We start from the raw sequence: 9,249 nt of genomic DNA, 5'->3' as shown, positions 1-9,249 counted from the left end.
TCTATCTTATGGTCTCGTAATTATTTAATGCTACAGTGCACTTTCTGGATAGGATGGTGGATCTTTTATTATATCTCACACTTCGACTCTCACAATCATCATCACGAAACTTTCCTCCAGATCGAGCGGTACAGAAGGAACAAGCATAACCCACTAATCTTTTAAAACTACCTTGCTACTCTCCCATGCAAACCACACATACCCAAATTACATGACATACACCACACTACAACATGGAATACAATACAATAAATAGTCACAACACTATCACTTTCAGCTTTCCCACTTCAATTAGTATTTATCCCAGTTTCACACGACACTGCCCCACTTTGTAATTCTACTTTCCTACTATGAACTCTGGAGATACATGCACGTCTTCCTGTGCAATGCAAGCCAAGTGGCGTTGCTGGATAGACGGCCGACTCACCTTGCTTCTCTCTCAGAGTTTGAATCTAGCGTCCCACGGAATCATATCACGCAAAGTAACATTAAGAACATATTCATCACACACGCGAGTCCTCAACTGATACCATGGACGAGTACTTCTCTTTATCCTTTGTCTCATACACAGATTGAGACTCACACAGTACTCACCACGTGGAAGTACTCGTCTCTAATTTCAAGTCCTGCACACGCCATTCCTTAAATATTTCAACTCATAGTACACACACTAGTAATTCAGCTTAACTTAAGCACACGGAAGTATTTCAACTTATTGCTACACGTGGTTTCATTGTGACCGTTGGTCACTTCCGAAGATTACTACGATCCCATTAATATTACCTGCCTGACATTTAATTCTCCCCACAAAAAGTTCCTGAAATAGAGAAATTATTATTTCAAACTACTCTTAAATATTCCACATGCATACCATGTATCCACTCTTTTGTCTTTGCGGAGCACAACTAGGACAGGTCTTAACAGCACAAGATCCAGCGGCAGAGTGCTGAAACATGGCCGTTCATCTCGCACCTCTGTCGAGGTGGGGGAAGACCATGCTACCGTATTGGTCAGCCACATTTCAGGCGCTCAAAGCTCCGGTAAGTTTCATCTCTTTGGTTCCACCAAAGGTGGCCAAAGGATCGTCTCAAAGATGATCATATATTCACATTCACTATCTGCGGTTAGCAGAGGACCATACATTCATTCATTTCACAGATCTCACCATACTGGATGTGGGGATTTATTTTGTGGGAGTGCACATGTGATAAATTAAATAAATAAATTATCATACTTTCCCACACTGGTATCCAGCTTCGCTGTATTAATTGAAATTGAGTTATTTTACAAAAAAATGTGTTGTTCTGACAAAAATAATGAAGTATGTTGTACCTATTTTCAATGTCGTGCGGTACTGTACCCTTTCAAACTAATTGGAATTAGGTAGGAATACAGTTAAAATTCAGGTATAAATAATTTTCACTGTTGTCTATTGTCCAGGCGACAGTAGAGCCGTGTTTACAGTTTTCTCGCTTTCTTGCTGTCGATAAGTGAGATGACATCCAGGGCCAGCAGCTCGTCGCGCGCTTTGGCGTAGGCGCTGTAGATGTCCGGGCTGGAGTGCTGCTGGAACAACGGGTTGTACGCCTTGTGGACTTTGTAGGCGCGCAGCTGGGCCGTGTATGCCATCGGGTAGAGCGACTGCAACACGGGACGCAGGATACAGCGACCTGGCTCAGAATCTTCAAGAAATGTTACAGGACGTCTGGTGTGGTGAGAAAAATGAATGCGTCTGTACAGTAATTCGCCTACTTGACTATTAAGTGGAAAAATTACATTACAGAGGAATTCCTTAGTCTCAGTTGGCTATAAACCCACTACAGAAGTCCTAATTCATAAGTTAGAAAAACAAGTAGACCTACTTTGAAACTTCCTGGCAGATTAACACTGTGTGCTGGACTTAGAATCGAACTGGGACCTTTGCCTTTCGCGGACAATTGGGCTGGAGAGCTTCTGTGAAGTTTGGAAGGTAGGAGACGAGGTACTCCAGGAATTGGACCTGTGGGGACGGGTCGTGGGTCGTGCTTGGGTAGCTCAGTTGGTAGAGCACTTGCCTGCGGGTGGTGTAGTGGTCCTAGGCGCGCAGTCCGGAACCGCGGGGCTGCTACGGTCGCAGGTTCGAATCCTGCCTCGGGCATGGATGTGTGTGATGTCCTTAGGTTAGTTAGGTTTAAGTAGTTCTAAGTTCTAGGGGACTGATGACCACAGAAGTTAAGTCCCATAGTGCTCAGAGCCATTTGAACCATTTTTTGAACTTGCCTGCGAAAGGCAAAGGTCTCGAGTGCGAGTCTAGGTCTGTCACACAGTTTTAATCTGCCAGGAAGTTTCAAATCAGCGCGCACTCCACTGCAGAGTGCAAATTTCATTCTGGAAGCAGACCTACTGACTTGAGAACTTTTCAGAATAAAATTCAGTTGTCAGTTGCAAACATATTTTTATTTGAAAAATTAATTTGTCATTTTCAGGAAATTAGTATTGGTTTAACAGATGTCGACATCATCTGAATAGAAGCATAATGCCATGGTACGTCCAGAAATTCTATAGGCAGATTAACAATTTACAGTAAGTGAATCAGTCCTATGTATCTATACTTAGACGTTATTCAGTTACCGTAAATTATGTCTGCGTTTACATTAATTACATACAGTATGTGCACTTCTAGAGGTACCATGGGATTATGACTTCTATGAAAATGATGTTGACATCTACTAAACCAATATGAGGCTTCTGAAAATGACAAACTGATTTGTCGAAACCGGTAATGCGTAATAAAAATATGTTTGCAGCTGGCGACAATTTTATTCTGAAAAATATGTACTGCACTTGATGAAAAGTACAGCTGTGAATAAAATAATACCTGGAGAAAATCAGGCAGAAAAACATGGAAGTGGCAGAAATGAGAATGTTAAGGTGGATTAATGGGATGACACGAAAGGATAGACTAAGGAGTGAGTACATCAGGGGAACAGTGAAAGTGGGGCTTACAGAGAAGAAGATCCAAGAAAGTAGGCTAAGATCGTATGGACGTATGGACATGTGCAGAGAAGAGGGGAGTACTACGTGGGGAGAAGAGTTGAAGACCTAGAAATCGAAGGATGAAGGAGAAGAAGAAGACCGAAACTGAGATGGAAAGACAAGGTAGCAGGGGACCTACGGGAGAAAGGATGGCTCGGAGAAGCACTTGATAGGCATTTATGGAAGTAAAGAATCCAGCAAAGCAACGCCGACCCCCATGACGTGGGAAAAGGCTGAGACGATGATGATGAAAATCAGGCTGAATTTCAAAACAGGAGATCGCATGCAGGACGAATCCTAAACCTCACAACCATACTCTAAATTCATAACTCTGCTGTTCTCATTGAAGTGTTCAGCAGAAGGTGCATAAAACCACTTTCACACTATCTCTCTGAAAGTGATTTTATGCACCTTCTACTGAACACTTCAATGAGAACAGCAGAGTTATCTCTCTCTTCCCCCATGAACCATGGACCTTGCCGTTGGTGGGGAGGCTTGCGTGCCTCAGCGATACAGATGGCCGTACCGTAGGTGCAACCACAACGGAGGGTTATCTGTTGAGAGGCCAGACAAACATGTGGTTCCTGAAGAGGGGCAGCAGCCTTTTCAGTAGTTGCAGGGGCCACAGTCTGGATGATAGACTGATCTGGACTTGTAACATTAATCAAAACGGCCTTGCTGTGCTGGTACTGCAAACGGCTGAAAGCAAGGGCAAACTGCAGCCGTAATTTTTCCCGAGGACATGCAGCTTTACTGTATGATTAAATGATGATGGCGTCCTCTTGGGTAAAATATTCCGGAGGTAAAATAGTCCCCCATTCGGACCTCCGGGCGGGGACTACTCAAGAGGACGTCGTTATCAGGAGAAAGAAAACTGGCATTCTACGGATCGGAGCGTGGAATGTCAGGTCCCTTAATCGAGCAGGTAGGTTAGAAAATTTAAAAAGGGAAATGGATAGGTTAAAGTTAGATATAGTGGGAATTAGTGAAGTTCGGTGGCAGGAGGAACAAGACTTTTGGTCAGGTGATTACAGGGTTATAAATACAAAATCAAATAGGGGCAATGCAGGAATAGGTTTAATAATGAATAAAAAAATAGGAGTGCGGGTTAGCTACTACAAACAGCATAGTGAACACATTATTGTGGCCAAGATAGACACAAAGCCCATGCCTACTACAGTAGTACAAGTTTATATGCCAACTAGCTCTGCAGATGATGACGAAATTGATGAAATGTATGACGAGATAAAAGAAATTATTCAGGTAGTGAAGGGAGACGAAAATTTAATTATCATGGGTGACTGGAATTCGTCAGTAGGAAAAGGGAGAGAAGGAAACATAGTAGGTGAATATGGATTGGGGGGAAGAAATGAAAGAGGAAGCCGCCTTGTAGAACTTTGCACAGAGCATAACTTAATCATAGTTAACACTTGGTTCAAGAATCATAAAAGAAGGTTGCATACCTGGAAGAATCCTGGAGATACTAAAAGGTATCAGATAGATTATATAATGGTAAGACAGAGATTTAGGAACCAGGTTTTAAATTGTAAGACATTTCCAGGGGCAGATGTGGATTCTGACCACAATCTATTGGTAATGAACTGCAGATTGAAACTGAAGAAACTGCAAAAAGGTGGGAATTTAAGGAGATGAGACCTGGATAAACTGACTAAACCAGAGGTTGTACAGAGTTTCAGGGAGAGCATAAGGGAACAATTGACAGGAATGGGGGAAAGAAATACAGTAGAAGAAGAATGGGTAGCTCTGAGGGATGAAGTAGTGAAGGTAGCAGAGGATCAAGTAGGTAAAAAGACGAGGGCTGATAGAAATCCTTGGGTAACAGAAGAAATATTGAATTTAATAGATGAAAGGAGAAAATATAAAAATGCAGTAAATGAAGCAGGCAAAAAGGAATACAAACGTCTCAAAAATGAGATCGACAGGAAGTGCAAAATGGCTAAGCAGGGATGGCTAGACGACAAATGTAAGGATGTAGAGGCTTGTCTCACTAGGGGTAAGATAGATACTGCCTACAGGAAATTTAAAGAGAATTTTGGAGAGAAGAGAACCACTTGTATGAATAATAAGAGCTCAGATGGCAACCCAGTTCTAAGCAAAGAAGGGAAGGCAGAAAGGTGGAAGGAGTATATAGAGGGTCTATACAAGGGCGATGTACTTGAGGACAATATTATGGAAATGGAAGAGGATGTAGATGAAGATGAAATGGGAGATAAGATACTGCGTGAAGAGTTTGACAGAGCACTGAAAGACCTGAGTCGAAACAAGGCCCCGGGAGTAGACAACATTCCATAAGAACTACTGATGGTCTTGGGAGAGCCAGTCCTGACAAAACTCTACCATCTGGTGAGCAAGATGTATGAGACAGGCGAAATACCCACAGACTTCAAGAAGAATATAATAATTCCAATCCCAAAGAAAGCAGGTATTGACAGATGTGAAAATTACCGAACTATCAGTTTAATAAGTCACAGCTGCAAAATACTAACGCGAATTCTTTACAGACGAATGGAAAAACTGGTAGAAGCGGACCTCGGGGAAGATCAGTTTGGATTCCGTAGAAATGTTGGAACACGTGAGGCAATACTAAGCTTACGACTTATCTTAGAAGAAAGATTAAGAAAAGGCAAACCTACGTTTCTAGCATTTGTAGACTTAGAGAAAGCTTTTGACAACGTTAACTGGAATACTCTCTTTCAAATTCTGAAGGTGGCAGGGGTAAAATACAGGGAGCGAAAGGCTATTTACAATTTGTACAGAAACCAGATGGCAGTTATAAGAGTCGAGGGGCATGAAAGGGAAGCAGTTGTTGGAAAAGGAGTGAGACAGGGTTGTAGCCTCTCCCCGATGTTATTCAATCTGTATATTGAACAAGCAGTAAAGGAAACAAAAGAAAAATTCGGAGTAGGTATTAAAATTCATGGAGAAGAAGTAAAAACTTTGAGGTTCGCCGATGACATTGTAATTCTGTCAGAGACAGCAAATGACTTGGAAGAGCAGTTGAACGGAATGGACAGTGTCTTGAAAGGTGGATATAAGATGAACATCAACAAAAGCAAAACGAGGATAATGGAATGTAGTCAAATTAAATCGGGTGATGCTGAGAGGATTAGATTAGGAAATGAGACACTTAAAGTAGTAAAGGAGTTTTGCTATTTAGGGAGTAAAATAACTGATGATGGTCGAAGTAGAGAGGATATAAAATGTAGACTGGCAATGGCAAGGAAATCGTTTCTGAAGAAGAGAAATTTGTTAACATCGAGTATAGATTTAAGTGTCAGGAAGTCGTTTCTGAAATTATTTGTATGGAGTGTAGCCATGTATGGAAGTGAAACATGGACGATAACCAGTTTGGACAAGAAGAGAATAGAAGCTTTCGAATGAGGAGGTATTGAATAGGATTGGGGAGAAGAGAAGTTTGTGGCACAACTTGACTAGAAGAAGGGATCGGTTGGTAGGACATGTTTTGAGGCATCAAGGGATCACAAATTTAGCATTGGAGGGCAGCGTGGAGGGTAAAAATCGTAGAGGGAGACGAAGAGATGAATACACTAAGCAGATTCAGAAGGTTGTAGGTTGCAGTAGGTACTGGGAGATGAAGAAGCTTGCACAGGATAGAGTAGCATGGAGAGCTGCATCAAACCAGTCTCAGGACTGAAGACCACAACAACAACAACTATCTCTCTACCGTTTCACTGCGCGTGTGGAAAAAATAAAATCTAAATCTTTACATGCGACCTCTGACTTTTCTTGTTTGATCACTATCGCCATTTCTGCCTGTGTACATGGGAGACAACAAAATATTATGGAATTAAGCTGAAGGAAGTTGATTATCGAAATTTGGAGAAAATATCGGGTCGCAATGAAAAATACCTGTGTTTCAAGTATTGCCACCTCAACGTACTTATCAAATCCGTGGAACTCACTCCACTTTTTGTCATAATACCAAACGTGTTGCCTTTATTTAAACATTTTCGAAGTCCTCCGTCAATCATATCTGATAAAAGTTCCATAGCGCATAGCAGTACTTCAGAAGAGGGCGGGCAAGTTATACCCTTAGTACATTTCTTGCAACTTCTACGTTATCTGCCAATAAAATACAGTCTTTGGTTCGTCTTCCCGACAAGATTGGTTATACTATGATTACGATTTAAGTCCTCCCCACTCGTAATCCATAGGTATTTAACTGAATACATTTGTTGATTTCAAAAAGGTACATGATTCGTTTTGACAATAGAAAATATGGTGCCCAACTTGAAACTCTTGTCGCGATGCTGTGTCCCTTTGGTAGCGTGCGGACATTGCAACATAGTCGACCGTCGCGACGGTAAACAACGGAGAACTTGGACCGGCCGACAGGTGAGGCGCAGAGGTCGAGGGGGGGGGGGGGGGGGGGGGGAGGGAACAAGAAGTTACCTGCGGCGCTGATTTGTGCTCCCGCGAAAGCAGGTCATAGAGATTTGGCGCTGTGAGGGCTATCCTCGAATCCCATCATGGGCATGTTTTAATCTCTTCACTCATTTCGGAGTAAGAAAAGAAAACAACGACCAACGCACGACGCAAAGAAAAGGGGGGTACACAAAGCATTTGTCAATGGCTGCAGCGCGATTGGTTGCTGAGGCTGTGTCGTAAGTGTGGAGATTCAGGCCCAGTCTCTCTGCTGGTGTGTATTCTAAGCATGGATCGAAATACGCCTTACCCAAAACTGCCACATTCAAGGGAGCAGTCTGCATCCCTCGAATCTTGTGCTAAAGTGATACTAAATGTCGACGAGTAAACAACTTTGGAGACAGTTAATAACATATCGACGGTAAAAGACTTCAGGAGATCCTAAGGTAAGTCCTCTTATTGTTGACACTTGTATGATTCAGTGTTGTATCGTAGTTAGCGAAAAAATGGTTCAAATGGCTCTGAGCACTATGGGACTTAACATCTATGGTCATCAGTCCCCTAGAACTTGGAACTACTTAAACCTAACTAACCTAAGGACAGCACACAACACCCAGCCATCACGAGGCAGAGAAAATCCCTGACCCCTCCGGGAATCGAACCCGGGAACCCGGGCGTGGGAAGCGAGAACGCTACCGCACGACCACGAGATGCGGGCTCGTAGTTAGCGATATGACGTTATGAACACGAAGGTTGTTGGTTCGCGTTCTGTTGTATGCTGACATTTTGTTTCATCTTTGCTTTAGTAATAGATGCTGGTGCGGTTTTGTTAACATAATACTGTACGTACTGCAACATTCGGCGTTATTTAGGTACAAGAGTGCGTTCTCTCAGGTAACTGTTTCCTTGGTTTTGTGGTTTCATTCTGGTCAAAAAATGAAAGACTAATTGCTGCGAGTGAAAATAGCAGGAAAGACATCTGTATTTTTGCATGTAACAAATACTTTGCCGTATTCCAGAAAACATCGCAATTTCTGGGGCTGTGGTTCGGCAGGAACCTGAGAGCATCGCTTAAATTGCTGCAAGTGAAACGAACAGCAGTGTTAATTATCTTCTTGCTTGTCTCAAGTACTTAGCTGTTTTTTTTTTTTTTCCAACGCAGTTTCCGAGGGTCCACCAGGACATAGAAGAAGCTAATGTCATTTGCGGTTTATAGGGTCGATTCATATTGACTGTCCGAGTGCACGTCATTATAACGTCACTTGCGCGCAAGATCCTTCCCTTATTAAATCGTCCCAGTAATATTCTGTCTTTTTGATAAGGAGAAAATATTTAGTCAACACTTAAGTCACACCTTAACAGGCCATGAGTGGGTCATTTGTCCAAAGCTTAAGAGGCGACCCATGGAGAAGTCAGCAGCGGCTCATAAGAATAGGTGACAGTCCATTCACATGCAACACAATGGTGGAGTGCCTGGGACCCCACGGACAGCGCGGAAGGAACTGTGGTGCTGCTCACCTCCTGGCGGCGTCTCTCCATGAGGCTGGGCAGCTCCCTGATGGCGGCGTCGATGCCGGCGTTGATGAAGTCGATGGCCCAGCTGCGCACCCTCTCCAGCTCAGGGGTCACCATCTCTGGCAGCTGGACGAACACCTCGTCCATGGACCATATGGGGAAGTCCCTGTCCCAGCCTGCAGCTGATCCAGCTTCAAGTGGGACCTGGCCCTGTGGACGTAATTTTCTTTGATTAATTATTATTTTCTTTTCCTTTAGCTTGTCCTATATATATATATATATATATATATATATATATATATATATATATAT

General features: G+C 42.8%; 1 non-coding gene across 1 annotated transcript; it reads left to right on the top strand.

The window, feature by feature from the left end:
* Positions 1-2,023: 2,023 nt before the first annotated feature.
* On the top strand, positions 2,024-2,137 carry Trnar-gcg. Its single transcript has 2 exons — positions 2,024-2,060; positions 2,103-2,137. It is a non-coding gene; the product is annotated as a tRNA-Arg (tRNA).
* The last annotated feature ends 7,112 nt before the right edge of the window (positions 2,138-9,249 follow it).

This window comes from Schistocerca americana, chromosome 10, assembly GCF_021461395.2.
Source record: "Schistocerca americana isolate TAMUIC-IGC-003095 chromosome 10, iqSchAmer2.1, whole genome shotgun sequence".
Taxonomy (NCBI): Eukaryota; Metazoa; Arthropoda; class Insecta; order Orthoptera; family Acrididae; genus Schistocerca; species Schistocerca americana.
The sequence above is the reverse complement of the archived record's forward strand: the minus strand, read 5'-3'. Positions and strand labels throughout refer to the sequence as shown.